At 38.7% G+C, this 25,725-nt stretch overlaps 1 protein-coding gene across 8 annotated transcripts in view; it reads right to left on the bottom strand.

The window, feature by feature from the left end:
• Nucleotides 1-25,725, bottom strand: part of AUTS2 (activator of transcription and developmental regulator AUTS2) — a 1,131,932-nt gene that overhangs the window by 1,048,030 nt on the left and 58,177 nt on the right. The window lies entirely within an intron of this gene.

Below are 25,725 nucleotides of genomic sequence, written 5' to 3'. Positions count from 1 at the left end.
AGATTTTATTTATTTATTCATGGAGACAAGAGAGAGAGAGAGAGAGAGAGAGAGAGAGAGAGGCAGGCAGAGACACAGGCAGAAGGAGAAGCAGGCTCCATGCAGGAAGCCCAACGCGGCACTCAATCCTAGGTCTCCAGGATCAGGCCCTGGGCTGAAGGCAGCACTAAATCGCTGAGCCACCCAGGCTGCCCTAAAACCCATTTTCATGAGGACTTAGTCATTAAGTTTGGGACAGTGGGCCAGGCCAGGAAGCACTGGGCTCCAATCAAGAGACTGGAGTGTGAATCCCAGCCATATATAAAGCTTATTAATCTCTGCTGTCAGCCTCTCCATCTGTACACTGGGGATATCCTTTCCACCTACTGAGAAACACTGTAAGGAAATAATATCCTCAGGCAGTGGGAAGGTTATCAAAATGTAGGGTACTAATGGAAGATGATCTTAACCATTTAGCACCATCGTAACTACAATATTTCATAATGATTAAAATTTACACTTACTCGTTGCTTACTATGTGCGAGGCACCATGCAAAGCACCTTATATGCATTAACTCATCTAAACTTCACAAAATTTGGACACAGATACTATTATCTCCATTTCACAGATGGAGAAATCAAGGAACAGTGATTCATTAAATTACCCAAGTTTACGTATCTAGTAAATGGAAGGAGCAAGGATTTAAACCCAGACATCCTGACTCACTGCCAACACTTAATCACCAAGGTCTCCCTCCTTATCCCTTAGTATCCGGGGCAGCAGCAGAATAGGAAAAACAGGAGGTATTGAACAAAGAAGAACAAACTCCAAATTGGTGCAAAGAGAAATGTCATATGTCAAATCAGTATACCAAGCTATATACAATATCTTTTCTAGATATTTGGGTTCTATGATACACAACAGGATTTTGGAATAGGTAAGATAAGGGAGAACTGCAAGCCCCTCATTTTATAGATGACAGTGAAAGAGTGGCAAGCAGAGCGTTGAGGTAATTTGCCTAAAATCATTCCTAGCAACCACAATCTAAGTCTTGCAACATCTAGGCCAATATTTTGTGCAGAATTAGGCGCTAATCTATAGGCCTTGGTCCAGAAGCAGTACGACCTTAACGAGGATGATTAACCAGTACTAATGAGGCTGATTCCAAGGGCCTGATCAAACTTGAAACAGGCCATCCTAACCTTCACAGATGCTCTGTTCTCACCGAACCACTCTTGTCAGTTTTTGGGACAGTTGTTTGACAAACCTAGGAAACCCTTGTGTGCTGTTGGTTAGATTGTAAAATGGGGCAACCATTAAGGAAAGCAGTTTGGAGATTCCTTGAAAAAATTAAAATAGATGTGCCATATGATCCAGCTACCTCATTTGTGCCTATATATCCAAAAGAATTGAGAGTATGGATTCAAAAAGATAGTTCACACCCATATTCATAGCAATGCTATGCACAATAGCTAAGAAGCAGAAGCAACCCAAACATTCATCAAAGACAAATGGATAAACAAGATCTATACATACAAAGACGAATGGATAAATAAGATCTATACATACAAGGGAAAAGTATTCAGTCTTAAAAGGAAGAAAACCCTATTAAATGCTATAACATGGGTGAACCTTGTTGAGGACATAATGCTAAGTGAAATAAGTCAGTCACAAAAAAACAAATACTAAATGATTCCACTTAGCTTAAGATCTAAAGTAGTCAAATTCATAAACACAAAGTAGAATGAGGGAAAAAGGAAAAGTTGTTGTTTAATGAGTATAGAGTTTCATACTGCCAAGATGAAAAAATCCTGGAGATCTATCTCACAACAATGTAATGTGATTACACTTAACACTTAACACTACTCAACTATATACTTTACAACAGTTAAGATGGATATGTAATGTCCTTACCACAATAAAAGCAAAAACCTTTAATAATAAAAGAAAGTACAGGGATCCCTGGGTGGCGCAGCGGTTTGGCGCCTGCCTTTGGCCCAGGGCGCGATCCTGGAGACCCGGGATCGAATCCCACGTCAGGCTCCCGGTGCATGAAGCCTGCTTCTCCCTCTGCCTGTGTCTCTGCCTCTCTCTATCTGTGTGTGACTATCATAAATAAATAAAAATTTTAAAAAAAAAAAAAAAAAAAAAAGAAAGTACAATGATACCCCCCCCCCAAAAAAAAAAAAAAAGAAATAAGTCTGAGACTAGTCATCATAAGCAGTTGTTTAAATTCAGGGACACCTGGGTGGCTCAGCAGTTAAGCGTCTGCCTTCAGCTCAAGGAGTGATCCCAGAGTCCTGGGATTGAGTCCTGCATGGGGCTCCCTGCATGGAGCCTGCTTCTCTCTCTGCCTATGTCTCTGCCTCTCTCTCTCTTTGTGTGTCTCATGAATAAATAAATAAATTCTTTAAAAAATAATAAATAAATAATTTTATACCAGACTTTATTTGAATTCAATTTAAATCAGATAGTATATTTGCCGTGTGGACTACATATGCCAAAATAAAATCAAATGCTAAACGTTCAGAATCCAACTCTAAAAAATCCCTTTCTATACAACTCTACTTAGGTATTCACAAATGAATCCAAGAATGACTTGAATCAATGAATGTCTTCTGAAGAACAACTACTAAGAATTTCTACTTAGTATAAAGCAGTGTGCCCAAACCCACTTTGTTCTGTGAATCACACACATGTACAATCATATTTTTCCAATATGAAAAAAAGATCAAGGATATCCCAAAACAAAAAACATGGTATCTATGTTGAAAGAAAAGATACAATGTTAAAAAAAAAGAAAAAGAAAGAAAAAGAAAGAAAGAAAGAAAGAAAGAAAGAAAGAAAGAAAGAAAGAAAGAAAGAAAGAAAGAAAGAAAGAAAGAAAGAAAGAAACTGGTTTAATCCAGAAAAGGTAAATGACTGCAAAGGTCCTTATGTGTCACAAAAATAAAAACATTTCCTCTTATCTCCAAATTCATCCAACTAAGGCAACACTTAACCATCTCATCCAGTTAAAACAAATAAAAACAAAAACAAAAACAAAAAGATGTGCCTCACAGGGAAGAATGTATATAACCAAAATTTGTTTCTCTCCTCCAGAATAAACTATTATTGAGAAAAGTTAAACAATTACATATTTTACAGATCACACAAGGTAGAATTGCAAATCTAGACACACACAGTCCTTTCTTTTCCCAATTTCTTCCAGACTTAGACCATTACCAAAAGCATTTTTCATTCCTCAAAACTGTCAATTTGGAAAGCAAATTTTAATACAAGTAGAGTTATTCTTTTACATTTGAAATGTCTGTAAAACAATCTACCAGGTAGCACACACCACTCATTTTTCATGAAATCAACATACATTTCAAGACCTAATGGCTAAGATTATTGAATACTTAATTCTAGTGCTTTATGTACATATGAACTAAGTGGAATTCTCAGACTTACCTTATAAGGTGAGGCCTGCAATCCTCATTTTACTAGTAAAATAAGTGAGGCTCAAAGCTACCTGCAGCAATAATGGTTAAGCCTGGTGAACCATGCAGACAGGTTTGGTAGCTCATTCTGTTTACCATTGTGCAATGCTTCCCATGGAACAGCAATAAGAGAAACGGACATCATTCTGTCATATGTCATTCTATCTGGTCTTGAGTCAGTCATAACCTCTCTAGCTTTATCATGTTGTGAAATAGGTATAATACTTCCCAATGCCTGATAATAGAGTTGGGGGGATAGTGACAAAAACAAGCAAAACTATACACATACACGTCACTGAGGCAACAACATGGCCAAACATTCTCCCCTGATACCTCCTTGTTTCCACATTTCATCTAAAAACAGGCTTTCCTTTGCCAAATAAACTTTCCCATCCCCACAAAAGTAATTGACTACAGCAAAATGTGCAGCATTATTGGAAAAGCTAAACAGAAGGAGTCAGCATCTCTCTTCTTAGCTATGTCCCTGTCTGAAATATAATACAGTGGGCAGGTTGTTTCTTTGAAATAGATGGATCTATGGTTTAAGGGCAGCACAGACCGTAAATCTGTCTCCATGAATGGCTCACACCATGTCTTTCTCGTTTTGTGTGCTATTGTGTGCTATCTGGCAATATATCTATCACAGCTCCACTTCCTCTCTTCCACGGGAACAAAAGTTGAGAGAGATTGGAAATACAACCCTAGGCACAGCCTTATAAAGGCAGCAATTGAGTTTCTGAAAACTCTAAGCCAACTCCAGGCAAAGCACCAGTTCAGCCTGTCTGTACACGAGGGAATTTGATTAGGTAATAACCCCATTTTGTCACCTTTTTTGTTCCATTTGCAATGGAAATCATATCAGAGAAACCACCACTTACCAGAAAATTATTTGAAAAATGACAGCTTGATGCTGAGATCCAAATAAAATATAAATTGTACTTTTGCACACATCAGTCACATCCACAGCACCAAAATCCAATTCTGGGGGTTAATTTTTGGTTTCCCCCTGAAACATTCTGTGCATTCTCAGGGAGACTGGAAATGCCAGCAGTACTGCTCTCAATGTCTCCACTCTTGCCCAAGACCTACAGGCCTGGCTTCCTTCAAGAACTGCCTACACACAGATCAAGGAAGGGACAAGCACCCTTCCCCTTCTTGTACCTGCCCTGAAGAATACTGGCCTTTCACATTAGCTCTTCCAGATTTTGGACGTCCGCCTGAGAACTTGGAAAAGTAATACAAAATCACTGTCCTTTGGCTGTAAGTACTTTGAAAGCAATTTATCAATATTACTACCAGCCTCACCTCAAGAGCTGGCTTTGGAGTAATAACTGCCCAGGTCTCAGAGAAGGCTCTCCCAAAGAAGTGGCAAAGATCCTCAGGTTTGAATTACTAATCCCAAAATTCAGTATAAAATCTCAGACCATTTGAATATGCATAAAAACTACCATTCAGGCCCAAAGCTACATGACTTACAAATGATCCTGCTTCAAAGTTCACTTTTGGTGCTTACAACCTAGGCAAAGAATGGAATTCAACACAACTATAAAATTAGTAACAGATGGTCAAGTGCACTTAACCTTAGAGGAGTAAACAATGTGGGCAATGTCTCCAAAAAATAAATCTCCCCAGGAAGGCTATAAGAATATTTGAAAAGTACTGGGGTGCCTGGGTGGGTCAGTCAGTTTAGCATCCGCCTGCCTTCAGCTCGGGTCATGATCCCAGGGTCCTGGGATCAAGCCCAAGCCTGGCAGCAGGCTCCCTGCTCAGTGGGGAGCCTGTTTCTCCTTCTCCCTCTGTGGCTCCCCTTGCTTGTGCTCGCTCTCTCCCACAAATAAATAAATAAAATCTTTTTTTAAATAATAATTCAAAAAAGAATATTTGACAAGCACCAAAATAAAAAATGGTGATTTTGAGAAAATTCAAAACCAGATTCAATCACCATCTGAGCATTAATCCTTCCCTAACCACAATCCATCTCAGCTTCTCCTTTCATCCACATGGGCCTCTCACTGAGGACAAGATACCATCTTTTTACTGGACTCTTCAAATAGACAACTTTCTCTACCTCTGTATAAAACAATTGATATTCACTACTACTCGGTAGAAGCTGGGTTATCACTAGTTCTGGTTAAGCACTCTGGTTTTACAATACACAAATGACCCATTATCAAACAATCATAATGTAGTAGATACTCAGCATGAACTTTAATAAGACAGCCTGGCTTTCCTTTGAAGACTCAGAAGGCTCTGGAAAACTTAAACCTTGGATTCACTGTTGGAAATACCAGTTATCACTAGTAGTCAACGAAGAGTGATGGGCAGCTTGGAGACCCACGGCGGATCACTAACTAATTCTCAACATCAGCCAAAGCAACTTAATTCTCTGAGTTGGGCTCTCCATATTTATAAAGCAAGGGTGATTTCAGAGGACATGTACACTTTTCCAGCTCTGATAGCCTATATATCTCCAGAGCCTTGTATGCAAAAAGCTCCACTTTAATAAGACATCCAAATAAACCAGATTTCCTCTCTCTCTAGGGGAAATTTTTTTTAAGATTTCATTTTTAAGCTATTTCTACACCCACCATGGGGCTCGAGCTCACAACCCTGAGATCAAGAGTCACAGTTCTACCAACTGAAGCCAGCCAGGCGCCCCTAGGGGAATTTTCTGTCAGTTGATAATTCTCAAGGAATCTCTATAAACAGGCACCAAAAATGTCAACTATGATTTTTTCATTATTAAAATGGATGGTGAGAAGTTGTATGTTCCTGAAAAGCATCTATGCGTGAAAACCAATGGGCTTCCTCCTCTTACCTAAGTGAAAATCAGCTGCCACATATAAAGCACAGTAGGAAAATAGAATTTCAGGAATGAAAAAGAACTTGGATCAAAAAAAAAAAAAAAAAAGAAGCAGCCCAAGCCTGCCCAGTGAAAAAATAATTAAAGAGAGAAAAGAGATTCTCACAGAATACTGAAAGAAATCATTCTTTATTTTCAGCTTTTCTCCAAAATGGAGGTTTTATGGAGAGCTTATGGCTAAGAAGACAAAAAAAAAAAAAAAAGGTCCTACCAATCTAATATTTAGATAAGACTTATTTTAGTCAAGATACCTTAACATTGCTGACTTCCAACAAACTGTGAAATATGAGACCTCATCTTTGTATCTTCATCCAGATTACTTCAGATCAAGGCCTGAAAAATTACAAGAGAAGACTCTGAACTCAGTTTAGAATGTGGTCATTTCTAGAAATATCTGTATTTTCAGAAGAGGAAACCAGAACATGGCCTTGCCTCAGCAACTCTCTAAATGCATAAACAATTCAAAAAGTGACCTCAAGGAAGAAGATGGAAAGAGTTTCAGATGCTACCATCTGGAGATATGGGTTCAGATTTCTATAAAAACCACCGTGGATGATCCCAGGGCCATACTTAAGGGTGGAAAACTAGTGTCTTTGGATTCCCTATGCTTCACTTCACTGCAAATATGCTGTATACTACACATTGATGTTATCAAAAATAATTTCTTATTTTTAGAATGCGATGGCAATCCTTCAGAATAACTGCAAATATTTCTGAACACTGTAACCGTAGGTTCAGGAGTTGTTGATTCAACTTCTTAGGTATGCAGGTTTTAGCCTCCAGTTCAGTCTTCCTATCCATCTTCAGTTCACCGGGATCCCTGGGTGGCACAGTGGTTTGGCGCCTGCCTTTGGCCCAGGGCGCGATCCTGGAGACCCGGGATCAAATCCCACGTCGGGCTCCCGGTGCTTGGAGCCTGCTTCTCCCTCTGCCTATGTCTCTGCCTCTCTCTCTCTCTCTCTCTCTCTGTGACTATCATAAATAAATTAAAAAAAAAAAAAAGGATGGTTTAAACCATCTTCAGTTCACCAATATACCTTCCCCAGGCAGAGGAATGGTTTTGTAAAAATATAAAATAAAAATATAAAAATTTAATCCTCAAACTCTTAAAGACCTGCCAAGACGATGCCAATCCTCTGAGATACACATATGAATATATATCTCATGTGGTTGTGGGTGCAAGAGTCAAAATCGTTTTAAATTTTTTAATTGGAGTTCAATTTGCCAACATATAGCATAACACCCAGTGCTCATCCTGTCAAGTGCTCCCCCCCTCAGTGCCTGTCACCCAGTCACCCCAACCCCCCACCCACCTCCCTTTCCACTACCCCTTGTTCATTTCCCAGATTTAGGTGCCTCTCATGTTTTGTCACCCTCACTAATATTTTCAAGGAGTCAAAATCTTAACCAAAATAAACCACCTTGGGAAATGATCAAAGTGAAAGATTCTGCCAGGAGAGAGACTGAGTCCTAAGGAGATTTAAGATGAGTCTAAATGAGTCTGTTGAAAGTCTTAGGAAGTTTCACTAGTCCTGGGGGCAGGGTATAAATGGCTAGAAGGGTTTCTTTCACTTATTTTCTTTTTCTGTAACTTTTTTTAAAAAGCAACAACGAAAACAAACATCAAATTTCAAGTTCTATTCCATTCTAAAAAGTTTTAACATCAAAACTGGCTTTTTGGGCAGCCAGGGGGGCTCAGTGGTTTAGCGCCACCTTCAGCTCAGGGCGTGATCCTGGGGTTCCAGGATCGAGTCCCACATCGGGCTCCCTGCATGGAGCCTGCTTCTCCCTCTGCCTGTGTCTCTGCCTCTCTCTCTGTGTGTGTCTCTCATGAATAAATAAATAAAATCTTAAAAAAAAAAAAAAAAAAACTGGCTTCTCACCCAGGAAGTAGACCATAGAAAAGGTCAGAGTTTCACACCTGGGCTACTTCAAACAGGTTAGTGCTACCAGAGACTTCTTACTTGGTTAGGTTCCCAGAACAGTAAAAGCAAGGACTCCCTTCTGTCTTCTTGCAAAAGTGAAAGCATTATCAAGATCAAACTGTGGTCAGACCAGTTTCTCCTCTACTAAAGTCCTATTCCAGTGTCAACTGTCATTCACAGGGTTGAAGACACTGAAAGGAAAATATTCACGAACACAGCCCACTAAAATCTGTGGGAGCCCAAATGTATAGGATGTCATCCACAATCACTGGAGTCTATCCTCAGAGACATCCTCTGTGACATCCATTCTTGTCCCTCTCACCTTCACCATTCAGCTCAACTGAAAACTCTTTCCCTGGCCAACCTACCTAGGATCAAAGCACAGGGCTATACCAGAGGAACTCAGCTAAAACAGCTTACATTCACCACACAACTGATTTCATTATGCCCTCCACCATTACTTGGTTCCTTTTTGCTCAATAAATAAACGGATTAAAATGGTTCTATTCTAAGCCATGTCCCAGATACACTGGATGGCCTCTGTCACTCTTTAACTATGCCTTTGATTCTTTATTTACAAAATAGTTACATAAGACTAATTCTATTTTGCTCTGCTGGTAAATGTATAAAATAAGATTTTCAGCATGTTAACATCTCACATTGAGGAAAAATATGAACTTACTTTGCTACTTAGAGCATCTATAAAGAAAAGTATGTTCTAAATAAATCAATACTACTAAACACTTCTGATTTCAGGCTTCTAGGTTTTCAACATCAGATTCTCATTCTTGGCTTAATATTCCATTATTAATCCCCTTTTTGCCTGAGGAGCACAAACTGGAATATAAACTGATGTTAAACAGCTGATATAACTTCTGAGCTAACTAATCCACATTAAACTCCAGTTCACATTAGCTGGTGCAGTACCTTATAATTGGACCTTTCTACCTATAAGGAATGCAAACTATAGACAGAAACACAAATATAGCCTTATTCTGATCCAATTTCAGGACCAAATTCATTTTTTTCTTGCTTTTTAAGTTCTTAATTCCAGTTGGTTAATTGTTATATTAGTGTTATATTAGTTTCAGGTGTACGATATAGAGATTCAACAATTCCATACATACCCAGTCTTTAATCCCCCATCACCTATTTAACGCATCCCTCCATTCTCCTCCCTCCTTGGTAACCATCAGTTTGTTCTCTACAGATAAGAATCTGTTTCTTCATCTTCTTTCTCTCTCTCTCCTTTCCCTTTGCTCATTTGTTTTATTTCTTAAACTCCACATATGAGTCAAATCATATGGTATTTGTCTTTCTCTGACTTCTTTAAACATATACTCTCTAGCTTCATCCATATTTGTTGCATGGCAAGATTTAATTCTTTTTTATGGCTGAGTAATATTCCATCACGTGTGTGTGTGTGTGTGTGTGTGTGTAAAAATACATACACCACATCTTTATGTATTCATCAATTGATGGACACCTGGGCTGTTTCCGTATCTTGGCTATTATAAATAAAGCTGCTAAAAAACATAGGAGTGCATGTATCCCTCTGAATTAGTGTTTTTGTATTCTTTGGGTAAATACCCAGGAGTGCAACTGCTGGATCATAAGGGTACTTCTATTTTTAGCTTTTTGAGGAACCTCCATACTGTTTTCCAGAGTGGCAACACGAGTTGCATTCCCACCACCAGTGCACAAGGGCTCCCTTTTCTCTACATCCTTGTCAACACTTGTTTCTTGTGTTGTTGATTTTAGTCACTCTGACAGGTATGAGATGATATCTCATTGCAACTTTCATTTGCATTTCCTTGACAACACATGATGATGAACATCTTTTCATGTGTCTATTGGCCATCTGTATGTATTTTTTAGAGAAATGTCTGTTCATGTCTTCTGCCCATTTTTTAATTGCATTATTTGTTTTTTGAGTGTTGAGTTTTATAAGTTCTTTATATATTTTGGGTACTAACCCTTTATCAGATATGTCATTCACAAATACCTTCTCCCATTCCAAATGTTGCCTTTTAGTTTTGTTGACTGTTTCCTTTGCTCTTTATTTTAAAATATTTTAAAATAGTTTATTTTTGCTTTTGTTTCCCTTGTAGGGCCAAATTCTTAATGAGAATCCTTCTTGTCACAAGGAACTTATGAGGATACACACTTGGCCACAGACGTTAGATCTGGTTTCTCACTAAAAAATAAGGAAGCAATCTGCCAGATAGCCATGACTGTTCCTTAACAGCTTCTGTCTCTTCACTATACCCCTAGATGCATGCAGAAAGAAGAGCAAGTCTGTCTTCTACTTCCAAAAATGACCACCACATAGGTACAACCAAACCTTCTAGGTTCAGGGAATTTAATAGGGTCAGGTGAGAATCAGGGCTTCTGATTGGTTCTGATTTAATATAATTCCCGGCCAGCCTGTCATTCCCCTTCTTTTCTTACTAAAAAGTGCCAGGGACAGGCCTGCCAGCTTCCTTTTTTAGTGCCACAATCTCCTGCCTTAACCAGACAGTCTCCTTCTGTGTCCCGCTAAAGCACAGAATACACTCCCTGTTTCTAAAAACACACAGTCCTTCTGAGGAATTTTTAAAAATTATCTAGTGCTAGTAACAACAGGAAAACAGAAAAGCAGGCAAAGGGCTCAAGCTGAATTCTCTAATGCAAGCATTTACCATTGATTTGATGTAGGAACAAACTCTATAAACATGATGGGTTTGAGTTCAGTCACCATGAAGTGAAATCTGAAGTAACAGCCACTGAATGGTCACCCAATAGCAAACATGAGTTATTGGTAGTCCACGAATTCATATTGGTTTGCAGCATAGCCAGAACCCAAAAACCACGACTGGCATTTAGTTGCCCTCTCCAGCAAAACACAATTTCAATCTGATCCTTGCAAAAGACACACCAGAACCTTAGAAAGAGAAGGTAATACCAAGGGCTTATGAAGACCTTAAACTCTCAAGACAGGATAAGCATGTCCATCTCTGGGCCTCAGGGCTCCTGGACAATGAACTGTGTCACAACATAACTGGAAACCATTCATGGAGTGATGCAGCCCCCAGCTGGGACAATGAATAATTGTGAAGGACTTCTTGAGAACAGGTAGCTTATCCACTTCTTGACATGTTCTAAACGTTCTCTTTGGTTCAAGCCAGCCCTTCAGAGCTGCCTAGATGGAATACGTGATCTTGACCCCTTATGGTCACTCTTTCCCTGAATCATGCTTTGTCACCATGTTATTAATTTGCACTGAGAGTCAGTATAAAAACAATTGTTTCACAAATCACTGTTCTGTGTTTTGAAAGGTAGAGTTCAAGGCCTCATCCTATCTACTGAGGAAATATCTCAGGAAAATTGCAAATGTTTCCCTCTTTGTTCTATTCCCTGAGAAAAGAAGTATGTGGTCCACTTCTACATACTGCATAAGAACCTATCTCCTGTATGTTTCCACCCATTAATCTTATCAACATGGTTTCATCCTACTTTATTTGCACGTGTTTTCTCTTTGTCCCAATCTCCTCATCTTATTTTAATTCTGTTGCACTGTATGTTTTTGTAAACTAGCTCAAAACTTTTTCTGGATGACACTGAAAACGAAATAATAGAAAATAAAATACTTTAATAACAGGATGCCTGAGTGGCTCAGCGGTTGAACATCTGCCTTTGGCTCAGGGCGTGATCCTAGTCCCGGTATCGAGTCCCACATTGGGATCCTTGTGAGAAGCCTACTTCTCCCTCTGCCTGTGTCTCTGCCTCTCTCTCTCTCTGTTTCTCAGGAATAAATAAAATCTTCAAAAAAATACTTTAGTAACTATTATTTTCTACACACACTGTGCTTCATCCAAATTACCAGCAACCTTAAGGGAAGGGGACAAATCTAGTCGACCTCAAGGAACAATGGCATCTTCGGAACTTTATTCAGGGCTATATCATTCATCATCAATCAATCAAAACCCTGAGGTCTATCTCAAACTTACACACTTGGATACCAGGCTGCCAAATCCAAGGTGGTAATGACAAGTCCCCATCCCATCCTCAATACACAGCAGCCAAAGAGTTAGGTATTCTGTTTATTCCTTTCATTAATACCTACATATCACCTTATAGTAAGCACTGTCATGCAGGCTTTTTTACTTGATCTATTCAATAATATTGGGAAATAGGCTGGGCAAGTGTTATTACCTCATTCTACAGAAGAAACAGATTTCTTGAGTGATTTGTCTAAGGTTAATGAATGTTTGGCCCAGGACTGTCCATTTATAATCCAAAAGTTTTTCCTCCACTAGAATCCACTCACATATAGAGCCTTCCAGGACGTATGCAGAAGATGGTAAAACTGAAGTACAAGTAAAACAAGAAATAGACAGGCACACTTCATAATTATGCTCTAGAGTTTAAGGGAAGACATTCTTGTCCACAAGCCTTTTCGTTTATATTTTCCAAGCTAAAGAACTTAACAACCACCAGACTTCCAGGACTCAGCATACTACCTAAAAAATAAATTTTCTTTCATCTTGGTCTGATCGTGAATGATACCAGATGTTTCCTGGGCCTCACAGGTTTTTCTATGCCAAAATATTCCTGACTTGAAGCCTCAAGTCACAGGTATGTCTCTCCAAATAGAAAGCTTAAAACTATCTTTTGGTGTTTGTTTTTTTGTTTTTTAATGTGCAGGTCAGAAGAAAAAAATTATCACTTCATTACTGATTTTGTTTACAGAAGACGAACAGAGACATACTCTCAATTCCCATCTGAATTCCTGGGATGGGCAAATGCAGTTTTCTCCCTTCTTTCATTCTTAAATCTGTATTTATACTCTATAGTTCAGCAGGTGTCTCAAAAAGATTGAATCTAATTTTTCCTTCTACAAATTTAATGTTTGAGAAAAGATTCAGTATTGGGAGTTTCAAAGGCCCGAATATCAGAAAGTAATAGAATTTGGGATCTGGAAAGGAACTTCATAATACCAGAAAGAAGTTAATGTATAGCCCATCCTCAGTAATGCCCACTTTGTGAATGAAAAGGTTATTTCCATTTCTGCCCTATTCAGGCTTGCCCACAAGGCTCTGAATTCCAGGATTCAACCTTAAAGAACATGAGATTTGGGCATGGCGGCATTTAGGGAAGGAGTGTAAAGTAGCAGCCTCTGTAGTATATAAGCTCCTAAATCACCTATTTAATAACATAAATCACAGCAAAGTGATCCAAGTAGAAACGTTTGGATGTATAAACTCAACAGTGCAGACTGACAACACTCAAGTCCTACTGCTCATTATGTCACCTCACTGAGAAAGTAGAAACCAGGTCTCCATCTCTAAATCCTCAGATCTGGAGCAAAGCACCTGGCATACAGATGGTGTTCAATAAATATTCAATAAGTGAATGAATAAATTAACTTCACAGCCAACAAAAGAGTATAAAAATGCTGAAGCAATTTCCTACTCACACACAATGCACCACACACACCTACTTTATAAAAGGAAAAAAAATGAATTTTTTTCAATTTTCTTTAAGAGAAAAAAAATCAGCTTTCAAGTAGCTTTTGAAGCCAGAGTCATCTTGTCCAACAAAATATGCCTTTTATGAAATGTCTACAACCTAAATAAAAGAGTGTAATTTAGCCTATTTAATTTTAAATACCTACAAGATAAACACATATTATTTATAATATTCAAATATTAGAAAATATCTAAATGTCAAATATAGAATTGGGTAAATGGGCGATGATATATCCAAACAATGGTACTCTATAAAGCTATTAAAATTAATTCTACAGAATCCTGAACATTCATGCCAAAATATTACAATACAAGAAATAAAAAAAGTAAGGTTCAGGGGTGCCTGACTAGCTCAGTAGGAAGAGCATGAGGCTCTTGATCCCATGGTCATGAGTTCAAGCCCTGCATTGGGTGTAGAGCTTACTTATATAAATAAAAAACGTTTTAAAAAAAAGTCAGGTTTACATACATCCACATACATATATATGTGTGTGCATTTTTTTTAAAGATTTTATTTATTTATTCATGACAGACTCACAGAGAGACAGAGAGAGAGAGAGAGAGAGAGAGAGAGAGAGAGAGGGGCAGAGACACAGGCAGAGGGAAAAGCAAGCTGCATGCAGGGAGCCCGACGTGGGACTCGATCCCGGGTCCCCAGGATCACACCCCCGGCTGAAGGCGGTGCTAAACCGCTGGGCCACCGGGGCTGCCCTGTGTATCTTTATTAAACTCTGAAGCCATGGGAATGGACAAAATATTATGAGATATATGTGCCCCCAAAATACTGGAAAGATACATGCCAAAAAAGAAAAGTGATTATCTCTTCATGGTAGGATTACAGATAACTTTTTTGCTTTGTGCTTTTAGGTATTTTCCAAAGTTTTATCCAGAACATATACATATATAGTGAGCAATTACATTACACATCCAGAAAAGGGTATAAAACATATATTTTCCAGAAAAATAACACAAACACTACTGTAACCACAGTTAAGATTAAGAAACAAAACATTACAGTACCTCAACGGCCCCTTATGCATCTGTCAATAATCAAATATCCCCCCCCAACAATCCAACTTTTATACTAATCATTACTACCAACAAGCTATTATTATTTATATGATCAAAAATAAAAACGACAGAATCTTCCTAGAGGTATGAACATATCCCTATGTGGTGGGAAAAGGCTTAACCAACACTTTTAGTAGGACATGATTTTGTTATCTTTTCCAGGAATGTACTCGTAACTTCCTACTTCATCTGGTCTAAACATATGGCTGACCATAAGTTAGAAAAGATGGGCAGCGTAGGGCTAAAGCTGACTTAATTCCAGTATCATTTTCCTAGCCAAGTGACATAACCAGCCACAAAGTAATTTAACAACAGTTTTCTAAAAAACTATAAGCAAATGGGTTGCTAGGTTCATGGAAGAGGGAAGAGATACCATGCCGATTGACAGAGTGTCTTCACAGAGCTTGTCATGTGTTAACATGTATTAGTCTGTATAATTTATATACTGGATAGCAATAGTGGGTAGGTGGTTTCCCTCCTTCCTTGAGTCAGGTCTGAAGTGGTCCCACCACAATGACTATATTGAGTGAGGGTTCAGGGTACTAAATGTGCACTTCAGAAGATGAGTTTCATACACTTGGGACTTTCAGAAAACATCACTTTGTGACAATCACTGGAAATTACTAAAGCTGCACCACCATCACATTATTCATTATTTGAAATTTAAACATCTCCAAAAGGTAGCCACAAAATAAAGGAGCAAAATAGAGCCACAAAAAAAATGAATAGAGGCAAAATAAGTCAAACTATAATGACTAAAGAACAAGCTAGCCAAAACCAGAGAATCTCTGGAACAACCCACTACACACTCAGTTAACTGCTCACCCTCTACCCACTTTTTGGCAGCTATTGGGAGAATCACCTGGATGGGCACATCTGTTGAATTACTCACTATTTAAACATTCATTTGTTGCTTGCCATCAGCTGTCATGCCATCAACTGTGACAGTAAGTAAGCCTCAGACAAAAGATGTATTGAACAGCAAAAGGATTATTACACTTGGTGGTATTTTTGGAAGGCTGTTACAGCATCAGAAAAACAAATGAGAAAAATGTAGCCATGCAGCTGATGAAGAACAATACAAGCATAATTTTTATGAAGGGGGTTAGAGGTGGAAGCCAGGCTGCAGAGATGGTCAAGAAAAGAGCTAGCCTCACAGATGGGAGGTTTTCCCCAACAGTAATTACTGCTACTGGAAAGGCAATGGGACCCAGGGGGGCAGAGCACATTCATAAAGGTAATGAAATGGAAAAGAGAGATACAACAGAAGTCGTAAGTTCCCAACTATCTCTCTACTCCTATAGTTTTGTCATCAAAAGTCCTGCTTTTTGCCCTTCTCTATCTTGCCAGACATGTGTGCTTTAAAAACAAGAATTATCAAATCCTATAAGGCAGAAACCATATGCCTGATTCCTATTATCATGGAACATGGTGAAGCGCCTACTCATGTCTCTAAGTACAGAAGTACTATGGTCTAGAAGTCAGTTTTTAACTAAAAAAAAAAAAAAAAAAAAAAACCTGTCAAAAGTAGATGAAAATGAGTACTCACCAAGCAAAACAGTAATACTATTCGATCACCAAGGACTTGGCTATCTAAAGTTGGTTACTGAATTAAGTGTGGAATTTCCTGGAAAATGCAAAAGAACTCTTACCTAATTACGTAGTATTCTCTCATTCAGCAAACATTTAAGAATTAAAAGAATGCATATATATGGGTCAGAATTAAGGAGTATTTTCCTAATATCATATTCCCAAAGAAGCTTCGTGCATGCATGCGTGTGTGTGTGTGTGTCTGTGTGTGTGTGTGAGAGAGAGAGAGAGAGAGAGAGAGACTGAGAAACAGGGAGAAAGAAATATTAAGATATCAGGTTTTTAAGGTTTTGCAAGTCAGAGATACTCTCTGAATACAGAATATTTAATACTTAAATTGAGTGTTCTTATTCTTCATTTACCAAGGACATAGCACTCTAACTCCTTGATGGCAATTCTCTGAAGAATCAAATAATATGGTCCAGGTATGCGCATTTCTAATGATCTACCTTCATGCAATAATAGAACTCAAGAGAGCCTAAAGAAATGAACAGATAACAACATGCCTGATAAACCATTTATCTCAAAAATCACTGTGTAAAGCTGGTTTCTGGCAAATATGGCAACTTGTACACCCAACTGTACAACCATAAAACTTATGATTATTAACTACGTCAAAAATACTGAATATATAATAACTTACTCAGAAGCTGGTGCTTAAAAAGCTAAATCGAAGGAATTTAGGAGAACAATACAAAGAACAGAGGGGAAGGTGAACACTGGGAACCTTATGGTACTAGGAAGAAACAACAGGGAAAGGTAAAAAGAGATCAAATCAAGGCTGCAGCTGAAACTCTGGATAAATCACAATGTCATCTGATCCTAACTATGGAAGTAGAAGTCGAAATATTTCAGTTGTTCAGGCACTGCCTCCCAGACTCCCAGATCTAAAACCTAGCAGGAGAGCCCAAAGCATTTACCACTACCTGGAATAGTTTGGACAGCTTCGGTTTTGTCATCATCATTTCCAATGAGCAGTTTGAACCTTATCTTTTAAAACTCCCTTCCATGACGTTCAGAGACCACCACTACTTTGAATTTATATAATATCATGACCTGAACCCCAGAGAAAAATCATCACGACAGGGTTATAGGAAGCAAGAAGAATCTCTTAATGAGCTGAAGTACATTAAGATAGAGGCACAGGTAGAAAGCAGAAAAGGGACTAAGTGAGAGAAACGCAGATCCATGTATTTAAGGAGCCACAGCTACCGGCAGTGCAATTTCACTGGGCCTCAGTGTTGTAATTTGCAAAGTGAATGTGTTTTCCCCCTCTTACCTTGTCGCCAACCTAAAAAATGGGTTTGAAGTGTACAATACCAAGTGTAGTACCATCAACACTATTATGAGGTCTAACAGAAGGAAAAAGCACACTAAGTTGGTTTTTGCCATGTTATGCTATTAACCCCCTCAACAGGACAGGACAATTTATGACTGACTCAGTTCTAAACTGATAGTCTGAGGAGGGGGTGAGGGTGACCACATAAAGGCACACCTGCGGAATTGCGGTATATCAGCCAACTTGTTCACCCGGCCTTTTCGCTAAGTTTCTGTTGATATGCGGGTCTTCACAGCAGCATGAGACACAGCACTTCCCACCTACTGCGTGCCACAGTTTACTTGAACAAGCAGCCACTCTGAGAACCACAGCAATATCACCATGGTTAATGTAAAATATTAATGTCTCATTTGTTCAACAGTTTTGTGGAAATTAAAACTTTTAGGTTAATCATATACTGAACAATTTTAATTAAAACAGTTATAAAACAATTAATCCACAAGAGCTAGCTTGGAATTCAGCCAGCCTTATTGGTTTAATGCATGTAGGCAAAACTCATTTTTTTCCCTTTTGACTTAATGAATGCTAATATGTGACACAAAATATGCATACTAAGCTCCTAATACAGTTAGTCCATCTGGTTTTTCTTGCATTCTCTATTTGTCATTTTTCTTTGATAGCAAAATTGAAAATGAGTTCTCTGTGTTAGAAATGATAATGATGCCATGTGCCATGCTTCATTAAAAATTGTTCTTTATAAAAAATCTTCCAGGGTGAAATAAACACCCCAAGTGCTCTCTTCTTGTTGTTACATAGCTGGGAGCAAAAGCAGAGCTAGGCCCCCAGACCAGGTCCAGAACCACACTGCAACTAGAGATAATACTTGCCCTTTCCTTGCCATGTCCAATCTTTCTTTCTGAGGGCACTAGGAAGACGTGAAGGATAAAATACAAGTGTCGACCAAATCCTCAGGTATTTCAATTTGTTCCACATTACAATTTGTGTAATTCGCTTTGGGATCCATTTTTTTGCCAAAGTAAGCACAGTTCAAGCCCTTTATTGAATATTTAATGTATGCAAAATTACCTTTTAGCACGGGCTAGGAGACCTATTATTTCCAATAAGGCTTAAGAACAGCACTGTGTCTGACCACGATACTTTCAGATTGGTTTTCCAGGCAAGAGCCCAAAGAAAGCACACTCAGCTACTAGCTTCCACTAGAATACACCTCCCCATCCAAGCCTTGCCATGGATCTGCATATTCCAGGCTTTACTGTTTATCAAGCTCCAGAAATGCAAAAGGTACACAGCACCCAGCCCTTCTAGTTCATTAGAAGCATAAGCATAGGTACTTCATCTCAGCTCCCAATCCAAATTTAAGCAACTATACTAAATCCTTTTAGAGATGAAGAAATGAGTTCAATATAATTCAGCCCTTAAATGGTGAAAATGATCCCCAGCATAATTATATTAACTGGTACCTTCACATCTGGTGTGTATCTCGTTATTTCTGGTTGGGCACATCACATGTGAAGCATAATAACCCATAAAAGGTATTAGATTTCTCTTTTAACCACCTTTCATTCAGGCCAAAAAAAAAAAAAAAGTCTACTCTCATTATGCTTCAAAAGCAGGTAAAATAGAAAACTTACCAATTTAATCCCAGTATGTCAGCCAAGGCACTGAGAAGTCTGTCTCCCTTATCAAGGTAGCAGAGCATAAAGCTGTTTGGCAATAAGAACGCCAGCCTATTAAATATAAACATCAACTATTTAAAATAAACACCAATATTAAAAGTCTGATTCCAAACAACAGATGTATTTGAAGTTCAGGAAATCACCTGAATTCCAATCAGTCAGTAACAAAAGTAACCATTTTTACAAAAGTCTGTTCTGATAAACTCTAAATGGTAGCATTTAATAACCTCTACTTGTAAAAAGCCAACTCTTTTTTCTGGCCTGATTTGTGGAAATCACACTGGACAGAACTAAGAGAAATGGAGTCAATGATCACAAATATATGCTCAGCTCTTAAGTCCTATAACTGCCTAAGATTTCTGTTGTAAAACTAAAATAATAAAATGTGAGGGCTGGAGAGACCTCTGAGATTTCTACATTTTACTACAAACCTCCTCATTTTAAAAATAAGGAAAAATAATATACTCACACTTCTAGTGTTAGGAAGTTGAAGGCAAGAGCTAAAATGGTATTTATGGGTTACACAAGAATTACAACTATCTAAATATGTCCTTATTGCTGATATTTGCAAGGTACTTTTAATATACATAGGCATCTAAATGAAGCCCTTAGAGGGTCGTGACGACCTTCTGCTTTCAGGATATCCCTTTCTTCTAAGGCCAGACTGATTCTCAACCAAGGTGATCCTGCCCCCCAGGAGACATCTGACAATGACATTTTGGTTGTCAGAGCTGGGGTGGAGGAATTACTGATAAAGAGGCCAGGGATGCAGCTAAAATTCTACAAGGCACAGGACACTTTACACACAATGAAGAATTATCCAACCCAGATGTCAACAGTGAAGACTTTGCTCTATGAGGTTACTGCCACCACCAACACCACTCAGAACACACCTGGATCTGGAAAATAATGTCCAAGAACAGCTCTACCCATTGTAATACGACGGCTGGCCCTTCTAGGATGCAACTATCAAATTGCCCTGACTTTTCCTGTTCTCTACACAGTACTAATTGACAAGTCAAATCAACCCTTAATAAAAAACCAGAAGCTCCAAATATCTTTGATTCTTACCAAGAAGGCTTTTCTTAAAGGAGAAAAGGGAGAGAGAAGTAAGTATATAGAGGAGGTGGGAAGGGAGGTAATATTGGGTTTAGAACAAGATAGAAGGAGCAAATAAAGAAAAAAAAAATACCCTCTCCTACAAATCTGTGAAAGCATTTCAAATCACTGCAATTACAGGTGCCCAGGAGAATCCCCCTTCACATCCACTAAGTGTGTTTCTCCTAACCCTCATGCTTTTTTTTTTCCTCATGCTTTTTCAAGTTAAAATAACACTGTTATAGAGTAGTTGTGCAGCACCATTATGTGATAAGTAAATGGCAAATACAGACATAGCCCAGAACCTTTTTTTCCACATCGAACACACAAACACACATGTAGCAGTGCAGCATGGTCTTATCACTCCCAAGGACAGTTTTGTTCATGATTCTAGAACATAAAACCCTCACCTTTCTCACACGGAACACTACATATTAGTGAAACCATGAAAACACAATGGGAGTGTCAGGGTTTCTAAAGGGTGCGGCTTTTTATTCCCTTGGTCATTGGGCCTTAGGCCCTAGAGATTTTAAAAAGTATACACCAATTGTCATCCTGGTTAAGCTTATACACAATTTATTTGTAGAGGCAGGTCCTATGATATAAACAAAACAAAACAAACCTACCAATACCAGATGGCTAAAGTACTAAACAGCTCTCATGTTTATGGGGGTAGGAGAAGAAACAGATCACCAGGAGCTGCAGTGAGGAGGAAAGGGTTTATTTAACATTTTGCTCTATCTCCCCCTAACCACCATAGCTCACAGAGAGGAAACACTGTGGAAAGGACAAACCTTTCAGTTTTCCAATTAAACACTTTTAAGATTTTTCCCTTCTAACATTTCTTGCTAACTTGACTCACTCATCTTCAGAATTTTCACAATATTTTGATAAGGCAAGTTCACCCTCCACAAAAGGTCTTTTCTGAATCTTCATAACTCACAAATCAAACCTCCCAGGCTTGCAGTCTGCGCTGCTCTCTACTTGCCTCAATTTTTTTTTTAATAGATCAAAAAGATTGCCTGATGCATTGAATGCTCTGCAGATGCACCAGGGTTACCCATGGGCAGGGGCAACAGAGTTCTCACCAGTCTCATCCATGTAGGACACAGGGCATTCCTGGGTTATTCCTTGTTCAATTGCTTTGATTTGCAGGCTTCCCACTGAGGGAAGCTATGAGGCTTACTTTCTCTCTGCAACTGACGTAAAAGAAAGAAAATGCACTAGTCCTTTACACAGGCTTATCCCAGCTTTTCCATCAGTTCAGCATCTTCTGCAGAATCAACTTCTCACTGATGGTACAGAGCCATCCCCCAAAATAGGTAAATTCTAAATTTGCCAGCAGTTAGGATCTGTATCCTGAGAAACCAATAATAATTAGTTTCCATCAACCATATGCCCACTGCCTCCTGACTCTACATAAAATGTGCCTGGTTTTGTTGTTTCTCTCCTGGAGGCTGCCACCATAAAATCTAAGAAGTTTCAGCGGTGAACATATTAAAATAAACAAATAAAATCTGTAACTATATCAAACATCAAAATCTGAAAAGAAAAGCTCCTGTAAAACTCAGTGGTATAAATGATGAAAGCCAGTGTAGAAAGCCTTAGGAGCACCAACCACATAGGTACAAAAGGAAAACAGCAGGAAGACAGAAGCAGGTGGCCTGGGATGCAAAATTAATAGGAAAACACAGGCTTCTTTGAATGCTGCCAACAAGTCCTCCAGCAGAACCCAAGGAATGTAGAGGCTCTAAGCCTGGAATGTTGTTCTCAAATTCTCCCCTTTAGAATCCCCTGGAGTGCCAGGGCAGAGGGATGGGGCACATACCGCCAAAGACAAACCAAATTTAATTTTTCAGTTGAGTGGAAGTTACTGGTCTTGCAGGAATTTTGTGATAGTTTTTTTTCCCCTTTCTGAAAGTCTCTCTGGGTTACATAACGAAATCAACCGGATATTGATCAACAGGGTTAACATTGAAGGGGACACAGGAAGCTCATAAATCAAAGATGTTATACAAAGTACTTGGAAGAAAGAGAAAGCAGGTGAAATGGGGAAGAAATTTATTCACAAGATGACATATGGCCTCAGGCTGGATTTACACATCTTCTCAATGCATAATTTCAAGGGTGGAATCTCTGGGACTCAAGCTCTGAGGAAATAGGTCAGAAATGACATTAAGGAGTCAGATTTGCCTCAATATATATGCTCCGAATGTGGGAGCTGCCAAATATATAAATCAATTATTAACCAAAGTGAAGAAATACTTAGATAATAATACACTTATACTTGGTGACTTCAATCTAGCTCTTTCTATACTTGATAGGTCTTCTAAGCAAAACATCTCCAAAGAAACGAGAGCTTTAAATGATACACTGGACCAGATGGATTTCACAGATATCTACAGAACTTTACATCCAAACTCAACTGAATACACATTCTTCTCAAGCGCACATGGAACTTTCTCCAGAATAGACCACATATTGGGTCACAAATCGGGTCTGAACCGATACCAAAAGATTGGGATTGTCCCCTGCATATTCTCGGACCATAATGCCTTGAAATTAGAACTAAATCACAACAAGAAGTTTGGAAGGACCTCAAACACGTGGAGGTTAAGGACCATCCTGCTAAAAGATAAAAGGGTCAACCAGGAAATTAAGGAAGAATTAAAAAGATTCATGGAAACTAATGAGAATGAAGATACAACCGTTCAAAATCTTTGGGATGCAGCAAAAGCAGTCCTAAGGGGGAAATACATCGCAATACAAGCATCCATTCAAAAACTGGAAAGAACTCAAATACAAAAGCTAACCTTACACATAAAGGAGCTAGAGAAAAAACAGCAAATAGATCCTACACCCAAGAGAAGAAGGGAGCTAATAAAGATTCGAGCAGAACTCAACGAAATCGAGACCAGAAGAACTGTGGAACAGATCAACAGAACCAGGAGTTGGTTCTTTGAAAGAATTAATAAGATAGATAAACCATTAGCCAGCCTTATTAAAAAGAAGAGAGAGAAGACTCAAATTAATAAAATCATGAATGAGAAAGGAGAGATCACTACCAACACCAAGGAAATACAAACGATTTTAAAAACATATTATGAACAGCTATACGCCAATAAATTAGGCAATCTAGAAGAAATGGACGCATTCCTGGAAAGCCACAAACTACCAAAACTGGAACAGGAAGAAATAGAAAACCTGAACAGGCCAATAACCAGGGAGGAAATTGAAGCAGTCATCAAAAACCTCCCAAGACACAAGAGTCCAGGGCCAGATGGCTTCCCAGGAGAATTTTATCAAACGTTTAAAGAAGAAATCATACCTATTCTCCTAAAGCTGTTTGGAAAGATAGAAAGAGATGGAGTACTTCCAAATTCGTTCTATGAAGCCAGCATCACCTTAATTCCAAAGCCAGACAAAGACCCCGCCAAAAAGGAGAATTACAGACCAATATCCCTGATGAACATGGATGCAAAAATTCTCAACAAGATACTGGCCAATAGGATCCAACAGTACATTAAGAAAATTATTCACCATGACCAAGTAGGATTTATCCCTGGGACACAAGGCTGGTTCAACACCCGTAAAACAATCAATGTGATTCATCATATCAGCAAGAGAAAAACCAAGAACCATATGATCCTCTCATTGGATGCAGAGAAAGCATTTGACAAAATACAGCATCCATTCCTGATCAAAACTCTTCAGAGTGTAGGGATAGAGGGAACATTCCTCGACATCTTAAAAGCCATCTATGAAAAGCCCACAGCAAATATCATTCTCAATGGGGAAGCACTGGGAGCCTTTCCCCTAAGATCAGGAACAAGACAGGGATGTCCACTCTCACCACTGCTATTCAACATAGTACTGGAAGTCCTAGCCTCAGCAATCAGACAACAAAAAGACATTAAAGGCATTCAAATTGGCAAAGAAGAAGTCAAACTCTCCCTCTTCGCCGATGACATGATACTCTACATAGAAAACCCAAAAGTCTCCACCCCAAGATTGCTAGAACTCATACAGCAATTCGGTAGCGTGGCAGGATACAAAATCAATGCCCAGAAGTCAGTGGCATTTCTATACACTAACAATGAGACTGAAGAAAGAGAAATTAAGGAGTCAATCCCATTTACAATTGCACCCAAAAGCATAAGATACCTAGGAATAAACCTCACCAAAGATGTAAAGGATCTATACCCTCAAAACTATAGAACACTTCTGAAAGAAATTGAGGAAGACACAAAGAGATGGAAAAATATTCCATGCTCATGGATTGGCAGAATTAATATTGTGAAAATGTCAATGTTACCCAGGGCAATATACACGTTTAATGCAATCCCTATCAAAATACCATGGACTTTCTTCAGAGAGTTAGAACAAATTATTTTAAGATTTGTGTGGAATCAGAAAAGACCCCGAATAGCCAGGGGAATTTTAAAAAAGAAAACCATATCTGGGGGCATCACAATGCCAGATTTCAGGTTGTACTACAAAGCTGTGGTCATCAAGACAGTGTGGTACTGGCACAAAAACAGACGCATAGATCAGTGGAACAGAATAGAGAATCCAGAAGTGGACCCTGAACTTTATGGGCAACTAATATTCGATAAAGGAGGAAAGACTATCCATTGGAAGAAAGACAGTCTCTTCAATAAATGGTGCTGGGAAAATTGGACATCCACATGCAGAAGAATGAAACTAGACCACTCTCTTTCACCATACACAAAGATAAACTCAAAATGGATGAAAGATCTAAATGTGAGACAAGATTCCATCAAAATCCTAGAGAAGAACACAGGCAACACCCTTTTTGAACTCGGCCATAGTAACTTCTTGCAAGATACATCCACGAAGGCAAAAGAAACAAAAGCAAAAATGAACTATTGGGACTTCATCAAGATAAGAAGCTTTTGCACAGCAAAGGATACAGTCAACAAAACTCAAAGACAACCTACAGAAAGGGAGAAGATATTTGCAAATGACATATCAGATAAAGGGCTAGTTTCCAAGATCTATAAAGAACTTTTTAAACTCAACACCAAAGAAACAAACAATCCAATCATGAAATGGGCAAAAGACATGAACAGAAATCTCACAGAAGAAGACATAGACATGGCCAACACGCACATGAGAAAATGCTCTGCATCACTGGCCATCAGGGAAATACAAATCAAAACCACAATGAGATACCACCTCACACCAGTGAGAATGGGAAAAATTAACA

The sequence above is a fragment of the Canis lupus genome, chromosome 8 (assembly GCF_048164855.1).
Source record: "Canis lupus baileyi chromosome 8, mCanLup2.hap1, whole genome shotgun sequence".
NCBI lineage: Eukaryota > Metazoa > Chordata > Mammalia > Carnivora > Canidae > Canis > Canis lupus.
This window is presented reverse-complemented; position numbering and strand designations above follow the sequence as displayed.